Source organism: Thunnus albacares, chromosome 2 (assembly GCF_914725855.1).
Source record: "Thunnus albacares chromosome 2, fThuAlb1.1, whole genome shotgun sequence".
Lineage (NCBI taxonomy): Eukaryota > Metazoa > Chordata > Actinopteri > Scombriformes > Scombridae > Thunnus > Thunnus albacares.
In genome coordinates, this window is record NC_058107.1 from 4,783,295 (window position 1) to 4,810,680 (window position 27,386).

Sequence of the window (27,386 nt, forward strand, 5' to 3'; positions counted from 1 at the left end):
CGGCGCATTGCTATCTTGAGGCAGCAGAGAGCGATTGCGTTATTGACCAACAAAAACCTGGTCTAAAGTCAATGGCGCAGTGTTTCACTGTTATTTTAAGGGCGCATTATCAAGACAGTAATGTGCGCCTACACAGGTGGGTGCACAACATACACTCTTGCTTGTTACACAAACATGCAAAAGGTAACAAATAAAAGGATTACAATGTGAAATATTATTATTGTGTATATAAACATATTTTGAAAAATACATGTCATAATGCTTAGTCATACTATTTATCAGAGTTAACTAATCACAGTGATGACGGATTAAATTGTTTAATTATTTGACCAAATCGTGGCAACACATGTAGGTATTTAAACAACGAATCAGCACAGATTGACTTTCCTGCTGCATCAATACATGATGACATGAGAAACACATGAGGAAATAAATGCGGTGGGAACAATTCTTAAACTAAAGAAGGAAATAAATCCGCACAGCTTCTAGCTGCTGCCAGCAGCAGGATCAGCACCTTGGAGAGCTGGTCAAGACCTGATAACTGTGTTGATGATTCTTTACATGATTAAAATTAATGATTTAATTTTTGAACAATATTTAACAAATATTCTTTAACATTTTTTGAGAGTACAGTCATCAGGTTTCCATACTTTAAGCAATTAAAACCCTGATGATTTGACCTGTTACCCCATGACTGATCAAAACGATTTTAAAAGAAACCAAAGCTGTAATTAAAAAAATAAACCTTTTCAAAAACCAAGCGAAGATAAATTTGCAACAAATTAATGAACAGGATCTTAAACTGGGGGTCTGTGGCTGACCACAGGAGGGTCCAGGCAAGTGAGCAGAGGCAAGTGTGCTCGTTATGGATCGTGCGCTTTCACTTCGTGCACGAGCAGATCTGTTGCCTCTGCAGAGAAGCGCTCCTTCTTATTACTTGGCAAATGCGCTATCATAACAGCAATCTGCCAAGGTGCAAGCGCACAGGGAATGGGAGATGACACTGTGATTGGTTTATTGCATGTTACGCCGAAAACACACCCATGATTAATTAGGAGACTATGGACTACCCCTTTGAACCATGCGCCTGGCGCAGCAACCATTTTACCGCCGCTAAAATAGCAAAAGTGGATTTGGATACACCCTAAATGCAATTGCACCATGCGCACTATGCGCTTTAGATCGTTAAAATAGGGCCCTTAGTCTTATTTCTCTAATGATCTGTGGTGCCTCATCTAAAACATCAAACGAGCAGTCCAATATGTAACCGTGTGGTGTCTGCAGTATTTAGTGGATATGTTGGCCTGTTCCTTTTGCATGATGAGGAATTTACCTGATTGTATCGTCTAAACAGCAACACTCTGTACTTAGGAAAGCAGCCATCTGTTCCAGAGAAATCTGACCTGGACATGATGACCTGGTACCCTAGTCCCTGAGGTCCAGACTCAAAGCTGCTGCCATATTCTGATGCAAATTTGCTGATTTCATTTTATGTATAAAATTATGTCTATTTCTGGAGGTATTTTAATACCAATGCCAGCGTACACCACAAAAAACTGAAAGCTAATCATTGTTACATTATTTACACATCTACCCTGACTAAATCTATCTATTAGTAAACTGAAAGAAAACAAAAAAAATATATAATTATTTATCACAGTGACATGGATGAAAAATTATGTAAATTAAATTAAATTAAATTAAATTAAATTAAATTAAATACACACACCTATCCCATGTCCCACTACTCATGCCTGGTGCTAAACATCTCAGTCACCACCTGTATCTCTGAATGGTTCAGCGATCCAAATAGCCCTGGTGTAGCGCTTATTATTTCCCCCATGCTTATTATTGGAAAACTGAGCCAATAAGAGCTTTGCAGGTAGAATTCAGTACATGGACATCATCTTTGTGTTCCAGAGCCAGAACAAAAAGGCAACAAGCATCATGGATGAGACTGACGCACCTGTGCAGGTTGTTGTATGTCAGTTTAAAGAAATATCAACTCTTTAATTATTCATACTTAAACATATACCTTCAGTCACATGCTCTGGCTACCACCACTCCCTGTGAACATGATTTGTAAGAGAGGAAGATAGAATTATTAGTAGCTTTCATGGTTTTCATATATATGAACTAGTTCATGGCCATGAACATAATATTAATCTCTTAAAATATACACAATCATTTTAAAGGTTGTGATAGAAACATATAGCAGTGAAGCACTTTATTGTTAAAGGTTTTAATTAGTCACATTTGTTGTTTAAATAACAATTAAATAGCATATGGCATTAATGATTATCACTACCCTCAGCAAAATATTAACATATAGAATGATTTCTTCTCCATGCCTATGAATCCTGCAGATATGCCAGCGTGAACATCAAACCCAGCCTGACATTTCCTCTGGCCCTGATCTCTCTTAACCTGCACATCTTACAGCCATCAGCAACAGATGCTGCTCCACTGTCAAATGGCCTACAAAGCACACTGCACTACTTTAATCCTATGTGTCGCCAGCATTAAAAATTGGATTGAGACGGATAAGATTAGATTATGCCTGCAGGATTTGAAAAAATGTAAAAGCTTCATTTAGGCTTTAACATAATCTCCTTTCACTTCCGGTAAGCATCAGGCCTCCCAGCAGATGCCAGATACACTTTGTATAGATGTTGTCTTATTTTATCTCCTCTTTTTGGATTTGGTCTTTTTTATTATATTGTAGGTATTTGTAGGTTTCCTTTTCATGGGAATTGTGTAGTTTCATATTGGGAAAAGCTTTGGGCGGTTCATAGGGCAAACATTTCTGGAACTTTGACCTGCACAGTGCATGCTCATTGGCCAAAGCTGGTAGCTTTTTTACTGATTTCTACTTCTTCACAGCTAGAAATCTGATTTATATCAAACCCAGCTACATCACATGTAACCAAATAAAAGAGTGCTTTTAGGAAATTGCCTTCTTCTCCATCTGACAGCAGTTTGCACAGGGCATTGTATTGGACTGCAATATAATGTTCATTTCCAGCTAGGTCTGCTCTTAGAGCCACATTGTTTAGTAGCATGTAAATCCTATAAAAGAAGAAAAGTTATGTAAAATGTAAAATGTATGTAAATTATGTTAAGGCTGAAAGATCTAATATAAAACATATTCTAAAAGATTTTATATTAAATTAATAAAAAGTCAAAAATACAATATACAAAGATAAATAAAAACATAAAGAAATACAAGTTTTATCTGATGGTTTATGATAATCTGATGGTTTATGAACTTTAGAATTATTTCAACCATAAAGTCTGTTGAATCTGACATGTTCTGTTGTTTTATACAAAAGATGTTCATTTTGGATTATATGAATTTAATATTCAAGTTGTTGAGTTAATTAATTAATATTTCACTTTTAGGGAATATTTTTCACTTACAGAGGTTATTAGGTGCCATTTATCACAATGTATACTACAACTGAGATGCCTCCATGAAGTCACTCAACCTCTAGACCCATATGAGAGTTGTGTTGTCTGCCAAATGTGTTGTTTGACCTGCTGGTAGGCATGACCAAGATATCTGCTCTGTGGGGTTCAAGACAGTCTGTTTGATGTAAAGTATAAGAATCCCAATTGGCCTTAATTAAAATACTAAAAAACAAAAAAACTAACAGAGAAACAAAACTTCTCCAAACCCTAACCCTAACCCTAACCCTAAGCCTCCCATGTGTAATGTTAACACATGAAACAATATAGGAAATATAGGAAAATCCATTAAAGGTGTATTCAAGACATTTTTCCTGACTTAGTTAAACATCCATTGTATTATATGGACATGAGAAGACATTTTAAAAAAACGTGATTCAGCCTTATTTCCACATCAGAGAAGGGAAAGAAAGAAATGGAGAAAAAAAATCTTGAGTGGCAAAAAATTCAGGTATGAAGGGGTTAAATACTAAAGATGCATGAGATTTGATGAGCTTTATATTCTATAGTTTTATACAATATAAATGTACCTATGACTTGAACCTATGAATATATATGCGTGGGGTGTGTGTGTTTTCTTTTTGCACCATACTTGTTGAACAGCAGATTAAATAACTGGCAGATTTTAAGCAGCTACAAGAGGCACCAGCAGCTCTAAGTAGGACCCTGTTAAAGTGGCCTGCTGGTAATGCAGTCAGTGTACAGTAAGACAAAATCTCACACACACACATACTGTACACATGCGCCACACACCAGGCAGCCATTTGTCGTTTAGACCGTGGCCAGAGCTCTGGGTAAGATCTTTATCCCTCCCGCTCAATCTGGCCTGCATCTGCCAGGGGGGAATTACACTGATCTACTGTCACACAGTCCCCTACAACTACTACTATTTGCTGCCCATTGATTTTTTTTTTTTTAATTTCGTTTTTACGAGTGAGACATTATCTTCAAAAGCATAAAGAATGGGAGAATATATTCAAACTGCTGTCCAAGTTGAAGAAATTATTCATAGTGCTTGACAAAGACAGGCTATAAGGTTCTACAACAGGAAACTCCTGACAACAGTTTGAGTTTTAAGGAAAACAAGAATTGGTAATGAATGATGAATAAAACTTGTGAGGAAACACTGTGACTCTGATTCTGTATCAAGCACATTTTATCCTGGGCACCCTACTTGAAAATGTATTAGACAAGGTAGACTTATACAGGGATTTGACTTCTTACAGCAAAGAATGATGACAGTGTCCCTGTCAACGCCACAAACTCCACATGTTGGGAAATGGAGAGAAATGGGCTCATGATCATGGCCAAACTTCAGTTGAAAACAGAATTATTCATCCACGCCAATCCCTCAGCCATCTGATAGCAGAGGGATTGGGGTTACTTTTGAGGAGCTTTCCTTGCAGCTCGCTATGAGCCAGGGATAAATACATAAATACATTCTCTCTCCATCTCAGGCTGTTAATCCACCAGCAGCTCAGCCATTTACCAGCAGCACAGGACCTCTCAACCTGAAGAGCAAGCATGCTGCGAGGCAACAGGGGGCAAAGCACAATGTGTGAGTGAGAATGTATGTGTGTGTGTGTGGGTGTGTGTGTGTAGGAGGGCGCGTGTTAATAGTTGAACAGCTGCTTGTGGAACAAGACTCTGCACACGCATACATACACACACACACAGACTCACACACATACATACACCACCCCCATATGGCAAGGGGCCAGATGACAGAACCTCAGCCAGGGTCACAGTGGGTACTGCCTGATCTGCTTTCAGGGGTCCACTCACCAAAGGATTAAAACCACACTGTTAATGTTTTTGAGTATGTATCAGTGTGTTTTGGGTTTTTGTTTCAGTTTTTGTCTGTTTGCCACAGGGTGTAAAGTGAAAGGGAAGTGTAATTTCAATCTTCCAAAAAGACCCAAAAAACCTGAATGAACAAGGGTAGTATAATTGTTATTACATAACTATTAGTAGTAAAATATAGATCCGTTATTATGGTAAATATAATTCTACATCATGAGATGGATATGGTCATAAAGATAACCTGGAAAACCACTAGGAAGCTTAAAATGAAACACATCCAGAATTTGTAATAAAATTACCAGAGAAAATGTCAGTTTGGCCATTCAAAATTGGATACCTGACAAATCAAGTTACTTCATTAAATTGATGCGAAAATCATATAAAAAATCTAAATTTACTACACAGCAGTCCCGTCGCATTGTAGTATCTATGTAAAAGGTATAGATGTCACACTATAAACATTACTGCACAATTGCTGATGGGTGACAACTTGATTGTGTTTCTGTATATATCACCCTAAAGCCCAGCCCTAATTTCTATATAAGTGTAGGTTGCTCATCATTCGGTTCGTACTAAGTAAAAACATCGTATTCTGCCTTTAACTTCTGGTCCAGTCTGTTTTCATACCCACTTTTCACAAACTTACCAAAAGCTATAAATATGAAGTCGTATGGACTGTCATGAAACTCACTGATTAGACAGTTTTGAGTAACTGTCATCCTCCACCATCAGCAGTGCTGCTTGAAAGTTTATGAACCCTTGAGAATTTGAGAATATGGACAATTATGAGCAGATAAAAACAGGGCTCTTTAGAGCCGTTTTTACTTTCACACTTTCTGAAGGATCAGGGAAACTCCCTGCATTCACATGCTGACGTGTACCATGGTTACCAAACAATTTGCTTATACAGATAACTTATTAGATCACTGCTTTGACAGTTCCCATAATAGTACTTTACTTTTGAATTCATGCTAATATTGCATATCGAAATCCTGTGGTGGTCTGTTTTGCTTTCACACCAGACACATATTGCAGCAATTTGTTTGGTCCAGACAGAGTTCAACTGACAACTTTCACATCAGCCTAAACATTTGCTAATTTGGTTCCATTAGCATCCTGTATAAAATTGTGTGACGAATGAGTTACCTGTCAGTCCACCTGACTTCATGTTTACACCTCTTGGTTAGTTTATAATAAGTCAGTTTGAACACAAACTAGACCAGAACTGAAAAGGCAACAATGGATGACTTTGCAGGGTACAGACCAAGAGAATTGAACTGCAGGTGTTAAAGTGATCCTTCAGTTAGTCGCAATGGCTACATGTGATTGAGATTGTTATGATTACATTTTATTCATGTTTTATCTTAAAAATCCCAATTTATTGGTGGATCATTAACATGATCACATGCATGTTGCGATATGAAGATTAAATTAATAACTATTTTGTTACCAAAATGCCAGCAGTTATTTTTGCATGTATAACAGTCAAATCTGATTTAAACTTTGAAAATAATTTCTGAAATAAAAAAAGTACTTGCAAAATACTAGACCATATTTTAAATTCTACTTTAATTTTATATTTAGTACTACTGAGGTATTTAACCGCAGGTGGTTATTGTACAGATCATTGTGATGCCGGGTAAAGTCACATTCCTTCATTCATCTGCTGAAGGGGGAAAGTTTCTAGAAAGTGTATATCCTGCAGAAAATGTGTGTGAATGCTGACAGCTGAAATAAATTGCAAAGCATTGCTGAAAATACAACAGACTTGTTCAGCATGTACAATTTTGCAGAATTTGGCTATCATAGAGTTTACATTTTCAGCTTTCTGAGGCACCTTAAATGGTGCCAATTTATATATATATATATATATATATAATATCAGGTTATAATTTTACTTTAGCACCCCTTTTCAGAAGAATTGTATGAAGTAATACACGCTTGCGCAATGTCACGTTGTGTACAACATTCCCAAATTTGGTTTCAATCCAATTCAGTGTTGAGGAGTTATGGCCTCTTAAGTACATAAGGCCACACCTTCAAAAGTATGGCAACCAATTACAGACAATCCAGACAATGATATATGATATCCAAAAATGAATTAATACATTTTTTTCTGGGTCCTCTAAATATGGTATGTACCAAATTTGATGAACATTGGATGAAAAATGTGTCAAAAGAAGCAAAAAATTCAAAATGGCGGAATTTTTTTTTTAGGCACAAATGGGCGTGGCCTATTTCAGTCTACTTGGTATGATCCAAGGAAACACTTTGCAAAAACTGTTTGGATAAGCCTCACGAGTCATGAGTTATAAGCCAAAATGTAAAACATATAATAACTGACCATATGGTGGTGCTATATGTCCTGTTTTACAATATGTTAAGTATTTGCAAATGGGTCACCTTTCAATGAAGTTTGAATACTTGAGCACTTTTAGTTTTAGAGATATGAGCTTTAAAATATTGCTCCGATAGACTTTCCATTATAAATTTTAAGAAAAGTAATAGCACAAATATCCTTATGGAGATGTACATTTTGAAAGTGAAATGAAGTTGATACGACAAATCGTGTAGGAGCTGCTTCACAGCTCTCACACAATAATAAAGAGTGAAGATAACAGTGTTCGAGCTGCTTCACAGCTCTCACACAATAACTAGAAAATGCAATTTCTGTAGAAATTGTGTGTGATTGCTGAAAGCTGATTTTGATTGCATTACTGGATGCTGAATACTATTGAAAAATCTACCCAGAATAAAATGAGCTAAGGGTAGAATTGAACATACGCCCTCATGTTTGCAAGTCAGACATGCTAAATACCAAGCTAACATGTCTGTTGTACAGGGGAAGTTTCTTTTCAATAACCAGAATGGGTTTCTTTCAAACCAAGCATGTTTATTGAACATGCTGCAGCGTACAAAACAGGGAAAACAATGGAGCTGGCATCCGACATCTTGAGTATACACCTTTTCTTTCTAAAGCTAGCAACAACAACAGGCCAGATAATTTCCTGGAAATCGTCAAAATAAAAGCCATTTAAATAATTTCCATTTAACTGGAAACAAGAAATTTTTAGTATATTCTCCATATAAACATTGAATAATTACTATTTCCAGGTTTATCATGATGTGTACAGTTAACTGTAAATACTGTAAAGAGTGCATTCTACATTTTTTAACATACCAATGAAACTAAACATGAATTGCCTATTTTAATCACTTAAATCAAACAATTCACAACATTCTCCCGCCCAATGAACAACTGTTCATCACTACTCAGTCCATCTCTTCAACTTATCTCTAAAGGATATGTCAACTGAACAGGTCCCTTCAACAAACTGCCGTAATAGTACGAACAGTACAGGATCGAATGAGTCAATCTCTCCCTGGAAACAGTTCTGTTATCCTGCCCATTTTCCAGGTCTGCCTGGGTATGTTGATCTCTCCAATCAGGACAACACCTCCCACCTTCAACACAGTGGGTACAGGTGACTCACAATTGAGCTGATTTCAAGTCTATCAAGTAGTCCTTCTTCCAGCTGTTCCAAAAGCTGGTTAATAGTCTCTGCCAATACCTCCATCTCCGACTCATGTCCTCTCTGCTCATATTGGTTACCTGAAATGGTCTTTGGTGGTAGAGAAGTCAGTCTTTTCCCAACCACGAAATGAGAGGGTGTAAGTGGTTGAGGCTCTGAGGGAAACTGTTTTCTTCACTAGCTGTTTCCCCTTTAAAACCCAGTATTTCTCCCTCATCTGCACCAGAGTTTTGTAGGTATCACCCATGGGTGTTGCTCCCTGAAACTAAGATCTGAGTGCTGTAGCCTGCGTCCTACACTAATAAGGCTATTCTCATCCAAGAAAGGTTTCAAGTGTTTGATTTTTGACTCTCTTAATCTGTTGTCCAGATTTCAGCTGACTGATTTCATGGTTGAAGCTATGATCTTGGGTCACCTTCACCCAGTACACTTCTGCTGCACTGAGCTCCACTGCAGTTAGCTCTGCCTGAGTATTTTGACTATAGCGGGCATTAGCTATGAACCTTTTCACCCACGCAGTTATTCTCAGCACTGTTTTCAATCTGCTGTACTTGTCCAGGTCTAATAGTGGCTCAGGCTGTTTGGTGAAGGTAAACTGTACTACAGCCTGAAATTTAGACCTGAGCTCAGTGTTCACCTCATCTGCAACATAGTCCTCATCAGCGCTCTCTGCATCATCAGTTGGTGACTGTGAAACAGGTCCACTCCACCACAGCTGGCTGTGGATGAGGGTTTTGACGCTCGGACCTCTGGTTGGTAGATCAGCAGGATTGGTTTTGCCACTGCAGTGAGACCACGAGTCTGGATTTGTGAGACCTTGTATTTCAGTTACTCTGTTTGCCACGAATGCTGTGCTGTGTATCCAGTGAACAATCATTGAATCTGTCCACATGTTAAGCTGATTTCTTTCCATGTTCAGTGGCTTGAGAAGACTGTTCCCTAACCTTGCTCCAATCAGTGCACCCATCAGCTCCAAGCATGGTAAAGTCATTTTCTTTAATGGGGTCATCTTTGACTGGGATGCGACAAAACTTGTCACAACTTCTCCTCCACTATTCTGTCCTTGCAGATAGGCAACAGCACTGTATGCCTTTTCACTAGCATCACAGTAAACATGGAGGTTGATTGTCTTTGAGTTTGGTTGAATCTCAATTTGGCACCATCTTGGAGTGGCCACCAGGTGTAGCCTCAGCAGCTCTGCACACCATTGATCCCATTGTTCAGCCAAGTCTGGAGGGAGCTGCTCATCCCAACTGATCCCCCTCTCCCACAGTTCTTGAAACAGACACTTTACACTGTTGGGACTCACTAGGGGACCACATGTTTAAAGACCCAAAATACCTGAGACACTGGATGTTCATGCCTAAGGTGTGAAGCTCCATCCATGGATCCAGGTTAACAAAACCAGAGTGCTCCCTCCTCTCTCTCTCTTTCTCCTCCAGCTGCGGCAGGAGCAGCTCCTTGCTCTCTTTCCCTTCACAGCTGGAGCAGCTCTCTGCTGGAGCAGCTTTCTGCTCTCCTGTGTGGCCTGCTCACGGCAGACACACACAGAGCTATTTTCTTTACAGCAGAAGACGTAAGAAACTAACTAACTCAGAAAGTAAGTTTCCTTACTGCTTTCCTAGTCTGCTGGCTGGTTTAACAAGTACAGGAACCACGAAACAGAGTTAGCTTGTCGCTAACTCTAAACAAAGGAGTGACCTGGGCCCTCTGACCTGCACGGCTGGAATGCCGTCTACCCTGCATCTTTCAGTCTCTTTCACGGATTCACCAGCTAAGAAGCAGAACACCACAAAGCATCTCTTTCTTCATGGACTGGTAACAGCTGGGCATAGTCTAGCAACATAGTGAAGCATAGCACGGATAAGCAAGAATGTTAAACTTAATCAATGTACTGTACATGTATTGATTTGGCTAAGGTTATTCATTGAACTATTGTTGTGATGTCCTTGTTGTTCACAGTCAGGTTACTGCATAGCCAAACCGCTAGGTTAGTGTTAGCATGCTTAACACATATTACACCCAGTAACTAGGCCTTGCATGCAACTAACCTCTTCCTAACCTGGTACCTTTAGCATACACCAATTGGCCTTTAACAGAGAACCACGCAGTTAAGAGGTTTAAAACCTAGTTTTGCAAACTTTGGTTCAGGCAGCACATGTGGTTCAAGACACCACAGGGTCTGGCCTTTTGTCCCTCTGGTTCTCTTTGTCAGCCACATTGTCTGCATGCCATGTTCTCAGTCACCAGGTGACTGCAGCCATCTTGCCATTGTCCTCCCCCCCCCACACACACACACATACACACACACACACACACATGTATATAGGTACACTTAGATAGATTAATATTGTGTGTGCTATTGATATGGTAATTTTGTTTATAGTTATTAAATTAATTGTTAATCAAAGTTCCAAATTGATAGATTAGTACACTTTGAGACTGAATTGACTATCTTTTTTCCTGACTCCAGGGTGGTGAACCGTTATTATTAATTCTTATTAATAATTTTATTGATTTTAATAATTAATAATTATCTTGATAATCATTAATTAATGCTGATAGCCAAACTTGTAGCCAAGGCCTAACAACACATATGGTGAATGGAGTCAGGAAACCAATAGGATCAAAGATACGAGCTGATGTCTACAGCACATTTCTCTTTGTGTTTTCTCTGTCCTTCAAAATGTCTAATAGTTCCTTCAGATCAAACACAAAGTCATCCTTCTCTGGTCTCCACACTAACCCTAACACTTTCAGGACATTTCTAGCAGTATTTGTTTCAGTTGCTTGCTCCACTCCATTTTCTGTCCACTTGGCTCTCAGATCTGGTGAATTAGTCACCCATTTACGCAGGTTGATGTCTTCATGGGACAGAATCGCCTTTGCTGTTTTGAGAGACTCTCTCAGTGCCTCCACTGTCCTCAGCTGCTCTGTTTCACACTGTTTGATATGTTTTCTTGTTGTTGCAGCTAACAGGAACGGGCTGGGTGAGACTCCAAATACCACTCTACTCATTCTCTTGATATGCGGCTCATTTTCAGTCTTTGGTTGGAGGTCCATGTAGCCACAAAAACCTAACAGCATCTTTATCCTTCTCTGCTAGAGCCATCTGCAAGAAAGCCTTGGTAATATCTGTAGTAAATGCTATCTGGTGGTGTCTGAATTTGATAACCACATCTAGCAGATTTGGGTTAAGGTTTGGCCCAGTCAGTAAACAGTCATTTAGGGATGGGCAGCCCTCCTCACGTGATGGTACATCAAAAACTACTCTCAGTTTAATAGTTACCTTATCCTCTTGAAGAACAGCATGATGTGGCAACTGAAGTGCTTTTGGTGCATTCTCACAGATGCCTTGCTGCAGGTAATCCTGTAGGACATCATTTTACCTTGAGTATAGTGTTGCATCCCTTTTTTGTTTCCTCTTGAGGCTTTCAAACTGTCTTTTTGCAACTCTGAAGTTGCCTGGAAGATCTGATTTGTTAGATCGCCACAGTAACTCAACTCGGTAGCGGCCATCCTTGTGTGTTTTAGTCTGTTCAAAGCTCTGAAGAGACTCTGCTTCCTCTGAGCTCTGACTTTGTTCATTAACAATGCCCAGTGACTCCATCTCCCAAAAGGTGTGCAGCTGTTTTGAGATCTGGGTGTCCTCACCTAGACTGATGTGCATGCAAGTGTTGTCAGTTACAGTGGATGTTGAGACCAGCCCTTGCAAAGCCCATCCAAAGATGCTTTTTATGGCTACTAGTGTCTCTGTTATCCTCTGGAAATTGGCAGACACTGCTTGCCAGTAACAGTCTGTTCTGTTAATACTGACAATTCCAGATCATCAGCACCGTCTTGTGAAAAATCAGCAAGCTGCAGACCATTTCTCTTTAATTCCTCTTGGATGGGTAAACCAGGGACCTTTATTACAACAGTGCACACTTGAGGGGTATCCACTGTTTCAATCTCAACTTTTTGCTGTGTGTTCCACACATTCCAGTGATACCGTGATAATGTTGCGCTGTGCTTTTACAGGGGTAGTGGATCCAAAGGTGTGTAGATGCGGTGTCTCTTGCCTCACCACTGGAAATGTTAGCGCTTTCACTACACCCTCATGAATGAAGTCTCTCTGGCTGCCTCCATCTAACAGACAGCACACATTTTTTCTCCCTGCTGGGCCCTCTGTGCATGCCTTGACTGTCTGGAGCAGTACTGTGTCCTTGACATCAGACTTCAGGTTCACTGTGGACAAAGAGGACACAGTGTCTGTACTGCCACTGTCAATGTCTAGCTTTGCTTCACTTTGATCACAAACTGACTGGTGATGTCTGCGATTACACAAAGCACATGAAACACCCTTAACTCTGCAGAATTTGCCTATGTGTTTTGGGCCTTCCCAATTTTCTCAGTTTCTCTTTACGAGCAGCCACAGAATTGTCTGGACAACGTTCTGGTTTATGGTTAGGACTTTCATAATATACACATGTCTGAGGAACAGTATTCATGGTGTGCAATGCAGCTGCTGAGGGCAGAGTCCATTTTTTAGGTCTGTTTTCACTGATGGATGCCAGCTTACTAAATGATCTGTGTTGATGATGACAGGATGTCTCTTTGAGTATTACCTGGTCTGGTAAGCTGAAGTGCTCTCTCTCTGCTTTGGACTTCATTTTGCAGGAACTGGATGAGTTCAAGCACTTTCCATTGACTGCTGGGATCTGACTTGTGTGTGTAGACTAATGCAATGTCATCTGGTATGAGCTGCAGTAGTACTGGGCATAGCAGGCAGCCATATGTGTCACTGTGAACCCCTTAAGATTCTAGACTGCAGATCTGTATTTCACATTTATCGTGCAGGTGCCTGAGAGCTACAATATCTGGAGATTTTTTCACAGGAGTCAGGTTCAGTAATTTGGACATGTGTGCGCTGACTACAATGTCCTTTCTTCCAAAGCGGTTCTGAAGCTATTCTATCGCTTCATCGTAATTGCCAAGTCCCGCCACAGCTCCTGCTGCTGCTCCAGTCAAATAGGATTTCAGGTAAGTGAACTTCTCCTTCTTGCACAGTGTATCATTGTTATGAATAGCTGAGCAATTTCTACATGAGAATGCGGTCCTGGTATTCCTGCATAGTTGCTTTCTCTGCCTCCAGGTTGTTGGTCAGCGTTTCATCCTCAATGCCTTTGTCTGAGTCCATTAACAAAGCAAACTAACCCTGTGTGTGTGTGTGTGTGTGACCGCTTTTTGGTGTGAACCCACACCTGAAAGTGCTTGTTTCCTCTCTGCAGTGGCCACAGCAACTTCGATGAGGAGGGAGGACAGTGGGACTGGAAACAGAGCAGCCATTGCGACAACTACCATAGGAACCCCCTTCCTGAACAAATTCCCATTAGTGGTATTGGAATCTTGCATCCCATTTTAAAGGACAGATATTAACTATGTTTTTATTTTTGTGTCATTTTATCTAATATTTTACCATGGTATTTTATTAGTTTTTTATTCAATTATTTAAAGTGTACCTATGGTGTTGTATTTCTTGACACTGGAAACAGTCTTTATTGCTGGTAAAAACAGAACCTTGCACTTTTGTGTGACATTTATTTTGGTGTTGTCAGCAGGATTACCAGCTCCACTGTTAAGAAATAGACACAGCTCAACAGAGTAACACTAACTTACCCATAATTGCACAGTTTGGTATGCCATGGTTAATGGGGGCTGTTTGGATTCGTAAATTTGCAGAATTTACAGAATGGAGGGCTAAGGTGGAGGCCATGCTGAGGGCACAAGGACTGAGTCAACAGCAGCAAGCTGATTTTATGTTGGGCACCTTAGAAAGAGAAGCGAAGTGTGAGCTGCAGCTAGTTAATCCAAGGGATAAAAACACTGGACAGCAAGTACTGGATATCTTACAAACACTGTATGCCAAACCAGCCAAAAAAGCACAGTTACGAGCCAGTTTCTTTAATTGTAAACAGCAGCCTGATGAAAGCGTGAATGCTTTTATACTATGACTGCAGGAACTCTTTTTCAGATGGCAAGAGTGAAATGACAATGGAACTGAAGAGAGTTATGATTTGCTGCTGACCAGTTCATAGTTGGTCTACAAACAGGACCCATCAAGCAGGAGTTGGTAATGATGTGCTGGTAATGATCTGGAGATCCTATATGTTGTCTACACTTTGGTTGACTGTATGGTAGGAAGTGTCCATGTTCCTTGAAAAGGGGTAATAATTGTCAATGATTAATGTCTGGGACCAGACATGGGCATACTTGGCATGAACATTATTAAAACTGTATGGTCTGCTCTCACTCAGGGGAACCAACGGAGGCTGTCAGCTTTCAAAACCACCATGCCTCTTGCAACAGGACAGGTCTGGGCTCAAGCATTTGCAGAGTGCCAGCAGGTTGCAGCCAGAGGTCCCCTTACACCTTACCAGGGTGTGGCAAAATTACCATGACAGTAACCAGTCATTGTCCCTCTCCAATCTGAGATGATCCTGTGGACACAGGTATCTGAAGGTAACCCTTCTTGTAACGTGATTGTGGAGCCTCTCCCTGACAGCGACACAGAATGGCGTGTGGGGCAAATGGAGGACGAGTACCTTGTAGGATCTACAACCCCAACCCTTACCCAGTAGAAGTCCCTCAGCGCCAGCCATTGGCCCACATGACAGAAGTGGCCTCGGCCAATATACAAGGAGAACAAGAGCTGGTTCTCAACAGTGTGGCACCAGACATTGTGGAGGTAGTGATGAGGAGGGTAGGCGTCCCAGAAGGAGTCAATATCGAGTCACATCCTGTTATGTCCTTACAGGGAGACGGGCTGACACCTGACCAACAGAGGGAGATGACCAGCCTGCTGCGGAGGTGGACAAAAGTGTTTTCAAGCCATGATGAGGACTTTGGCTGCACTGGTTTTGTGAAGCACCAGATACCAACTGGTTCAGCACCCCCAAATCGTGAGAGGTACCGACCTGTCTCTCCAAGTCTGTATACCAAACTGCAAACCTTGCTGCAGAACATGCTGGACAATGGTGTGGTGAGGGAGAGTGCGAGCCCTTGGACAGCCCCTATTGTTCTTGTCAAGAAGAAGAATGGAAGCTGGAGGTTCTGTGTGGACTACAGGAGATTGAATGCACTCAGGCACGGAGACGCCTGATGAGACGGCTGATGCAACGTTGCCTGGGAAACCTGGTAAATGATTCATTGTTGATCTATCTGGATGATGTGGTTATGTTTTCCCCTGATTTCAACAGTAATGTGTGCCACCCGGAAGTGGTGTCCTGGACTGAAGCATGGACTGAAGCTACAGCCCCAAAAGTGCCACCTGTTCCAGTGAAGGGTGACCTACTTGGGACAGGTTATCAGTGAAAAAGGAGCAGCTATGGATCCGGCAAAGACAGCAGCAGTGAGCAACTGGCCAGTACCCCAGACAGTGAAGCAGGTAAAATCTTTCCTTGATTTTGCTGGGTATAACCATTGTTTCATGCCTGCTTTCTCCAAGATCACCTCACCATTGAATGCCCTGACACATGGAACTAATGTACAAGAAAAAAAGACAGCTCCCATTAACTGGTCCCCAGAATGCCTGCAGGCTTTTGATCATTTGAAGGGAGCCCTGTTGAATGCACCTGTCTTGGCCTATGCAGACTTCTCTCACCCTTTTAGGCTGTATAGAGATACCAGTTTTGAGGGTCTGGGAGCAGTGCTGGCACAGGTGCAAGGAATCACCTATGCCAGCCGTAGCCTCCACCCAGCGGAGCGCAATGACCTAAAGCTTTTTCAAGCTAGAGCTGTTGGCCCTCAAATGGGCAGTTACCGATAAGCTCAAAGCCCATCTCTATGGTGCAGAATTCACTGTCTTCACAGACAACAACCCCTTGGTTCACCTTTAGACGGTCCAGCTGGGAGCAGTGGAACAGCGATGGGTGGCCCAATTGGCGAACCTCCAGTACCATCAAATACCACCCAGGTACATAAAATAAAAGTACTGATGCTTTGTCCAGGTTACCTGAGCAGAAAGGGGGGACAGTGCATGCAGACCGGGTCATGGTTGAAAGAGATGGAACATGGGAGGAAAACCAAACCAGGGACCCTGTACAAGATCAAAATGCTAAATAGAAGTTTAATAGCTGAAAGTCTTGTGACCCGTTTAAAGCTTAAATGAAGTGGAGTAGGTTGAAGAAGATGTGAACATTCCATCCATGCATTTCAATGACAGAATTTTTTTTAAAAAGGTTAATATTTTAAAAAGTATAAAAGTTAGAAAAAAGCTGAATACAAGCATAAATGTCCTTAAAGAGCAGAACAATTTGATATTTGAATAGTTTCTGTAGCTGAAAGTATGCAGAAGTAGTTAGCAATTGAAAAACAAAGAAAACAATAAAAACAAAGATAACTAGAAAATGCTATTTCTGTTGAAATTGCGTGTGATTGCTGAAAGCACACTATTGAAAAATCTAGCAAGATTAAAATCAGCAATGGGTGGAATTGAATTTACACCCTCATGTTTGTAAGACAGACATGCTATGCACTTAGCTAACATGTCACAAAGTAATGTCAGGCCAGATTCTGGTATTTAGCCTGTCAATTGCATGAAATTGACAAAAAAGCAGTTCAGCTCAACTCATTAAGCAGATTGACATCACCTGGACTCCTTCAACTCTACTGAGTTCTGCCCTAAGCAGGACTCAAACTCACAACCTTTGGATCTAAAAGGATTTAAGAAATGACATGAGCTTAAACCACTGGACTACTCAGACATGCTGTGCCACACCTGAAAAGATGTCTTTAACAAGCATATCAATCCACATTTTAGGTAGTAATGTTAAGGTAATCTAGAGTGGAATTGAATTATGGTACAAGATAAAGATGTGAAGCAACTTTGTATATGAGATTATGAGGAGCACTGCAGTGAGCAGGTATCAAACACACAACCTTGTCATCTAAGGTGAAGCTGATCAAAGAACAGTGTTTTAAACCACTGAGCCAACAGACATTCACAAAAATGAGAGGAAAAAATCTCCATTTTGATGATGAAAATGGATTTGTCGCAAACTAGAGCTTGAAGCCCAGAGATTTGTACATCATTAGTGAAAGCAAGACTGGTTTAACATGAGAATGAATGATATGTGTAAAAGTGTTTGAAGGAAGAGAGAATCTGCAAGTTTAAGAAACCGGAGTGAGAGGAGACACACATCCTGCAGACTGTATTGCAGTCAATGAGAACATGACAGCGACTCTCTATCAATTAAGGTTTAGATCTCAAAAACTATAAATCCTATATGAAATGTATTTACATTTCGAGAGAGAAGAGATATGTGCTTGAGGAGTTAAAATTGTGGGAGTGACAGCAGTTTAGAAAAACATTTCTGGTCTAAAAATATCTGTGCTCTTCACTGTGCCTGATCACATGATACACTGGTGAGACCTGACAAAGTCTGCCAAACCCCTGACTTTGGGCTTAAATTGCTGAAAACCTACAAAAGATATCGCTAAACAATCTCATAAATTTGAAAGTTCTAAGTTTTGTGAGCAGTTGAGTGTCAAAGTGACGAAAGTTCCAACTCCGTTGGACGGTTCGTCCCATAGACTGCCATTATAAATTTTAATGTTTTAAAAAATTATATAAAATCACTGAAACATGTTACATTTCAGAAAAATACAAGCACACATCTGCTGAATGAGCTGCACAGATTGACAGTTGAATGGTTTTTATAGCACTAAGTATGCAGCAGTTGAAGCACGGCAAAAAACGTACGGAAGACGGAATAATAAGAATTAGAAAATGCAATTTCTGTAGAAATTATGTGTGATTGCTGAAAGCGAATTTAGACTACATAACTGGAAGCTGAACACTATTGAAAAATCTACCAAGATTAAAATCAACAATGGGTGGAATAGAACCTACACTCTAATGATTGTAAGACAGACATGCTATGCACTGAACTAACATGTCACATAGCAATGCTAGGCCAGATTCTGCTGTTTAGTCTGTCAATTGCATGAAATTGACAAAAAAGCAGCTCAGCGACATCACCTGGACTCCTTCATCTCTACTGAGTTCTGCACTAGGCGAGGCTTGAACTCACAACCTTTGGATCTAAAAGGAGTTCACAAGTGAGATGCCCTTAAACCACTAGACCACTTAGACATGCTGTATAGCACAGGAAAAGATGTATTTAACAAGCATATCAGTCCACATTTTAGGTAATAATGTTAAAGTAAGATAGAGTGGAATTGAATTATGATACATGATGTAGATGTGAAGAAACTTTGTAAATGAGAGCAATATTATGAGGAGCACTGCAGTGAGCAGGTATCAAACACACAACCTTGTTATCTAAGGTGAAGCTGATCAAGGAACAGTGTTTTAAACCACTGAGCCAACAGACATACACAAAAATGAAAGGAAAAAATCTCCATTTTGATGATGAAAATGGATTTGTCTCAAACCAGAGCTTGACGCCCAGAGATTTGTACATCATTAGTGAAAGCAAGACTAGTTTAACATGAGAATGAATGATATGTGTAAAAAGTGTTTGAAGGAAGAGAGAATCTGCAAGTTTAAGAAACTGGAGTGAGAGGAGACACACATCCTGCAGACTGTATTGCAGTCAATGAGAACATGACAGAGACTCTCTATCAATTAATGTTCAGATCTCAAAAACTATAAGTCTTATGTGAAATGTATTCACATTTTGAGAGAGATGAGGCTTGTGGCAACATACTGACGCAAGATATGTGCTTTAGGAGTTAAAATTGTGCGAGTGACAGCAGTTTAGAAAAACATTGCTGGTCTAAAATTATCTGTGCTCTCCACTGTGCCTGATCACATGACACACTGGTGAGACCTTAAAAAGTCTGAAAAACCCCTGACTTTGGGCTTAAATTGCTGAAAACCTACAAAAGATATCACTAAACAATCTGATAACTTTGAAAGTTCTAAGTTTTGTGAACATTTTACAGTTTGAATGGCGTCTGTATGATAAGGGACATCCAAGCAGTTGAGTGTCAAAGTGACCAAAGTTCCAACTCAGTTGGACGGTTCGTCCCATAGACTGCCATTATAAATTTTAATGTTTTAAAGAATTATATAAAATCGCTGAAACATGTTACATTTCAGAAAAATACAAGCACACATCTGCTGAATGAGTTGCACAGATTGATGTTTGAATGGTTTTTATAGCACAAAGTATGCAGCAGTTGAAACGCGGCAAAAAACGTACGGAAGACGGAATAAGAATAGAGTGAGAAGAACAATGTGTGATTGCTTCCAGCAAGCACACAATAAAGAGTGAGAAGAACAATGTATGATTGCTCTCAGCAATCACACAACTAGAAATGCATTTCCTGCAGAAAATGCATGTGAATGCTGAAAACTGCAATAAATCGCAAAGCATTGCTGAAAATAGTAAACACTTGTTCAGGATCCCCATCTGTACAAATACAATTTGATTACCATGGCATGATAAATTTAAGACAGTTGGCAGTTAATAAGTAAATAACCATTTAACATAAATAGTATGGTGGTGTTTTATTAATTTGCATTATTGCAATATTTCATCAACAATTTTAGTCACTATGCATTTATAAACAATTGCTTTTCTGACAAGAGAACCCAGCATCTTTCATTTGATTTCCGTTCCCAGTATAAGTGACCACAACTCATTGCTTTGGTGTAACATTAGATTGACTTCATTTATTTTTTCCCCCTGTAACAGTGACAGCGTCTATGCATATTCAATTGTCAAAAGTAAGGATGAATAATTTTTTGAACTAAAACTGAATTAAATCACATTTAAATTGATTGAACATACTTGAAGTGAACTGAAATTAAATTAATTGAATACATCTGAAAATTAGAAACTTGCTTGCAGTAAAAGAAATAACCAATAAACAAATAAAAAGAACAGAAAATCCTTAACAAAGGTACTTGCAAAACCAAAATCCATAGTGCTTATAAACTTTGATTGTCAGTGTGTTTCATTATCAAAAGAACATAGAAAATACATAAAAACTGTACTTGCAAAACCAAAATCCATAGTGCCTATGAGAGTGACAAAATTGTCAAAACAGAGCTTTTGACATTAGAAGATTGTACAACTTTGTATCCTTTGATGGAGATTAATAAACAAAGATATTACAATTTCAATGGTTTACAATATACCACTAAATATTTCCTGTCCAGGGCAAAGTAATCTAACCTAAGAATAAAAGCCCCCAGACCTTAAGAAGCTCAGAGTGCAACCACAGTAGTGTTTTGAACTGAACTGAACTAAATTATGTGTATATGAAATGAGCATGATGGAAGAGACCTGGAAGTAATTGAAGTGAACTGAAAATTGGAAATGGGGCTACACCTTTGCATACAGCATAAGGTTTAAACCCTCTCAGTCAACTTTTACTAATTAAAAAAAAACTGAGTGAGTTTTGAGACAGCATTTATAAAGTGAATTTTGTGGAAGATTTCTAGGATTTGAATGTGTGATGATGTACCCCATGAAGACAATGGTGTGCTCACTTGTGAATTGGCCCCATTTCAACTCAAACAAACAAAAAAATAAACAAACAAACAATTAAATTAAAATACAGACTTTGATTCTCAATGAGTTGCCTTATTAAACACTTCAGAGCTTGCAGTAAAATGAATAACAACCAAAATCCATAGTGTTTTAGTATAAGTTGTACAAGTAGTATAGTTTAGTATACTTGTACAAGGCAGGGCTGAACAATATAATTCACCACCAGTAGCACTAGTTATGTGCTGTGTATGCAAAATATGCATTGTTAGGTAACTGGAATCTTATTAGACATTGTTCTTTCAGCCATTCTCTTGTTTTTTTTTTATGGTTTTATGGTAGGCACAGTGCACAAATAATACTGTGCACAAGAACTTTGCACAAGATTCACCATTTAACATATTTCATACCTAGAGACATTCTTATCATAGAAAGAGTGACAAATGTGTCTAAACAGAGCTACTGACATTAGAAATTTGTATACATAGTGTCCTCTCTGGGACACTGAATAACAAAGACATTACAATTCTGATGGTTTGCATTACTCTTCAGCAATACCATCAAAGGCTTTTCACATCATGGTTAGACCTAGGCTAATAGGGTATCCCCATTAGTTAATGGCTTCAAAGGTCCAGTATGCCTGGACTGACAGTGACATCAAGACTAGCATGGGAACATTTGTTTCCCAGTCAAATCATCAGACGTGGCTTTTTGACCTGGGCATGCGTTGTGGGCATTGTGAAGACTTTCTCTGAATATTCTGAATTTCGATTTCAAATTCTGAAATTTTAACACAGGAGTTATATAAATGACTGCTGTGTATACCATGAGGTTTAGATTAGCCCAAGGCTAAGCACACAAATGTGAAAGACCTTTGACATAGATACCAGCTGAAACCCCACCCTAATGATTAATATTTCTAAAATCTGTCCTCTTCTCTGGGTTAATTAGTTTGCTTGCATGTGGTAAATGAAAAGGAAAGGAATAAATTCTTATGAAATACAAAATAAACATACATTGTTTGGATAGATATCAACAATCAAAAAAGAATCTTTTAAATTGGTTATTGTTTTTCAGAGAAACAGTCATTTTGTCCACTGTTTGGTAGTGTGTTCTGTCATGTTGCTGTTTGTTAAATCTGTCCATTGTTGGCACAAACCAAAACTATCAAGACAGTGTCAACATGAAGATGAAATGACCTTTGACATTTTCAGTGGCTGTAGAACTACTGCTTCCAATTATCTGGTCTATGTGTTCTGTAATTGTAAATGTAAACAGCATGCACCAGGTGGTTTGGTTGACGAGGGATCTTTTATGAGGGAAGTAAGGTAATAAAATTGTTACCTTGTTGTTTAGGGGGGAGCTTGATGTTGCACAGTTGGAGGCACTGTCCCTAAGAAACTGATTGAGTACCGATCTGCAGCATTGTGCATGGGTCCCTGCAGCAGTACACCTGATCACTTGCCAAAGGATCAACAGTAGTTAGTCTCTACTGAACTGAACTGTGTACAGCATCAGATGGTGATGTGGAGGTAGGAAGATGGAGCTGGTCCTGACAAAGGAAAACAGAAAGTAAATAAACTAAAGACTATGACACAAAACATATTCAAGAGTTACATAAAACACAATAATCAAATACCTTCAACACTGCTGCAGGGCAAGAAACAATATTCTGTCCAGTGCCATTTCACACAGAGAAGTTTTGGAAGGCTGCATGATGTTCAGCTTCCTGACATGTTTACTTCTCTGCAGTCCTGAGTGTCTCCACTGTGAAGTGGAGGGATCACAGTGGAGGAAGACCTGGAGAAAGACATTGATATAGTTCAATTCAATTTCAATTCAGTTTTATTTATATAGCCCCAAATCACAACAAAAGTCATCTCAGGGCACTTTTCACATGGAGCAGGTCTGGACCATACTCTTTAATTTACAGAGAGAGAGACCCAACAATTCCCCCATGAGCAAGCGCTTTGCGACAGTGGTAAGGAAATACTCCCCTTGATGTAAATGACAATGTTATACTCCTAGCTGTAGCATTAAAGTCAAGAGCAACAACAGTGTCATCAAAACTGTCGAGTGAATATAAAATGAATAAATGAATGAACACACAATTAAAACAAAACATTAGAAAGCACAAATGACATTTTTAATTCAAATCCCCAATACCTTATGCTCCACTGTGAAGAAACCTCAGCACTGGCAGGGGGAACACATGTCTCAATGTGGTCCAGCAGTGATGGTCCGATGTTGATTCCGCTGTTGAACTGGTGCTGCAGCATCTGGTCTGTGTCAGCATGACGTTTCGGTTGTATGTTTGGTTGAGATGGTCCAGTGTCTCAGAGCCATAGAGAAGATGAGGCGAAGGCTGGCAGGTGTTATCTTCTGCTTTGAAGAATGACTGGGGCTAGCAGGAAGTAGAACATGTCTATCCAGCAGTGATGGGTCCGGTGTAGATTAACAGTTAAGCCAGTGCTGCAGCATCTGGTCTGTGGCAGCATAGTGTCCTGGTTGTTATGAGCCAGTCCTCACGGTGCTGAAGGAGGTGAGGCCAAGGTGGGCAGGTGTCATCACAGAGGACACAATAGAACTGTGTCTCCCGTCCAGGGGAAAGTAAACTTACAAAAATTATAGTCTCTGGCAAAGCCACCCACCCTGCTAGAGAGCATAGCAGGAAATGGGTGGGAATGTGGGGTTTCAGCTGGTAGGTATATGTACATCAGAAAGTATGTGTTACATCTAAAACACATACTTTCTGATGTATTTCTGCTATAGTAAATGTTAGCAGCTGTGTACAATGCTGTATACAGCTGCTAACAACCCTGACCCACACCCACCCTGATAAATGCACAGGCCAAAATATGGTGGAAATATAGCCCATAATAATATAATTACCGGGAAAAAATGTGGCCTGTCGTATTATCCAATTCTATCAAAATGTACGATTACCAAACAAAATTTAATTTCCAAGAACCATGTAGTTAACTAATAACACAATCTGTTGCTCAGTATATTTTTGTCTTACCTGCCATTTTTAAGACCTGATGGAGGAGCTTAAACAGAAAACATGATTATGAGAACTGACATGTTATTACTGTACCAGAATGGAGATTGTTCAGCAGTGTGATATTCTCTCAGCAACAAGGAGGCCTTGTAGGTTTGTTTCTCTTAGGCTCATTACAACAGTCATATTGAGTTTTGAGTAGGGGATCCTCTGGTCCACCCTCCCTCCCTCACAGTCTCAGAGAGCCAGGCTGCACAGAGGATACCCCTACTCTGTAATATATTGAATGAATGAATGAATGAATAGTTCTTTTTGGTCATACATGATAAGGAACAAAACAAAAATTTGTGTGGGTAAGCAACTGATGAATTGATGAATTGATTTCGTCATTGCACTTTAAATAATTCAGATTCAATCAAACTCATGAATACAAAATTCTTCTGTACTTTTTTACTCAATGTTCTAATAAACTATTTTCTATTGATCACTGCACTGAAAATATTTGTTTGGTCACAAGTCCTTTGCATTTTTCTTTATCTTTAAAACTCAGCTGACTTCTTTATGAACTGCTGGAGGACATTACACAGTATACAGGATTATGATAACTGTAATAGGTTTTCATGACACCAGAATGGAGACAATGCTGTGGTTGAGAGATGAAAATGAGGTCCAGCAGTGTGTTCTTCTCTGTGGTTGCAGCAATGATGAGTTGTACATATCCCCTAGACTGAAACAGCTCCAGTATTGGCTTACTTGCATTGGATAAGAGATTCTTGTTGAAATCACCACAGACAATGATGGGGTGACAATCCATGATCTCTAACGAGTTCAAAAGGCTTCCTAGGTTTGAGGCCACAAACTCAAGGTCAGTTACATTATGTATGTACTGTTTTTCACACACTTGAAAGTGGTTTTTCACATAAACAGCAACTCCACCACCACCTCTGTTGGCCATTTGTGGAAAATTTGTGTAGGACAGGTGTCTGTTGCATTTGAACATGTTGTAGCCTTCTAAGTAGAGACTCTCAGCAACAAAGGAGCCTTGTAGGTGAGTTTCTGTGAGGCACGAAACATCTGAAAGACACAGTTCATGATGGCTCTTTATGTCATTTACATGAGATGGCAATCCTTCTGTGTTATGGTGAACAATGGTCAGTGTGTCATGCCCGCTCAATGTTTGTTTGATATGAAGAAGAGGCATCATTTCATCGAAGTTGAGTTGTCTCATGGTCTTTAAGGTTGCAGTGATTTCTGGGTTGGCATACATTTTACTCTCATCCATGTCCAGTAGGTGCAGTCCACTGAGAGAGGTCACTCTACTTACAGCTACATAAGCCATGCCAGGTTCAAAAATGTGCTTCAGTGAGACTGCAGCTGATGTTGTTGTCATACCTTGAACCTTATGAATTGTACATGCAAAGGCCAGCTTTATGGGAAACTGTCTGCGTACCACTCTCTTCTGTTTCAGATTCTCCTCTGCTCTCTCTATGTACACAAGATTGTCAGGTGCCCCTGGTGCTCTGTTACTGCAATTCCTTCCAGCTGTTTCATCATCCATCTTGAGCCCAAGCATAGTGACATGTACAGATCCATGTTGTTCAGAGGTTATTAACCTGACCAGAGTAGCAAACAAACCATTCACTAATCCTTGAGAAACATCTATGTGTCTGGTGAGCATAACACAAGCACCTTCAGCAACTAGTAGTGTATCTGGTAACTCATTTCTGCCTCCTTTAAATGGTTGGGCTTGTCGTGACATTTTGCCATTTTGTGGGTCCTTTCTACAGTCATCAGCATCAATTTCAGTGATGTGAGAGTGGAGTTTGGTTAATGTTGCAGAGTTGTGCGCATCTACTTGTTTATTAGTTGCAAAATTGTGCAAGACATCAGTCGGGCAGAGTGCTGGTTCAGTGACAGCTTGTGACAACAAAGCTCTGTCTGCTTCAGACAACTTATCTGACTTTTCCTTCACACGGATCCGGTTCAACATCTCTGCAAAGGCAACATCATCCTTCTGACGCATAATCTCAGTCAGACCGATCATCTGAAAGTGTTCCTGCCACAAGTCAATCTGTAATGGGTCATGCACACAGAGAGGTTTAGCCTGTCGCACTGGTGGTAACTGATAAAAGTCTCCAACAGCTATTACTGACATTTCTCCAAAGAGTCTCTTACTGCCTTTGATCTGTCTCACATCAACATAGGCAAAAAGGGGCTTTGACACCATGGACACTTCATCGATGATAATGATCTCAGCGTTGAAAAGCTCATATCTGACTTCATCCAATTTGTTGCCAAGTCCCTGAAATGGGGGTTTAAGGCTTCTCGGTAGCCTGAGGAGGGAGTGCAGCGTTGTGCCTGAGATGTTAAAGGCTGCGGTTCCAGTGAAAGCAGTCAACAGGACAGTGGGTTTTGAAATGTCAGCATCCTCAGCATATCTTGGCAGTTTGCACAGTATCTTAGATGCCTCTGAGTGGATGCATTTGATAAGATGTGACTTCCCTGTTCCAGCACCGCTGTTTATGTAAAAGAAAAACTGATCTGGATTTAGGCCACATGCTCGCTTTATGCACCAGTCTTGAACTGCATTGAATACACAGGCTGGCTTCTGGTTCAGATTCTGAAACATTTGCCGTAACAGTACAGGATGTATTGCAGGGACCTCTCTGATAGCTCTGCATTCTGTAACAGCATTACCTTGAAGGATGTAGTCTGGCACATTTTCTTGTTCATTTACACTGTCTGGTTCTCTTGCCTCAAGTTCTTTAATACACTCCAGCCTCACTAGTTCAGATTCAGGTGCAAGGCTTGACCATCGTAGAAGGACTCGTATGTGGGAAAAGACTGTCTTTTCAGTTCCTGGTCTGATCGGTAAGGGAGGTTAAGTTTCAGCAACGTGCCATAGTATTGCTCTGGATACTTTTTCTCTGAGGGTCAATAAAATCTGATTATGGCAGGCTTATCATTACTTCTCCTTTGAACAAATCCCATGTTGTTTAACAGCGGAACAACATTTTTGCCCTTTGTCTGTTCGCCATAGACAATCCTGCAAGTAGCTGCAAAATCTGCCAAGCACAT

At 39.9% G+C, this 27,386-nt stretch overlaps 1 long non-coding RNA gene across 1 annotated transcript; it reads right to left on the minus strand.

Annotated features, from left to right (window-relative positions):
• Positions 1–20,368: 20,368 nt before the first annotated feature.
• Positions 20,369–24,410, minus strand: LOC122990500. Its single transcript, XR_006405384.1, has 3 exons — positions 23,474–24,410; positions 22,947–23,107; positions 20,369–22,859 (listed from the first exon to the last, which is right to left on the minus strand). It is a non-coding gene; the product is annotated as an uncharacterized LOC122990500 (long non-coding RNA).
• Between the last annotated feature and the right edge of the window lie 2,976 nt (positions 24,411–27,386).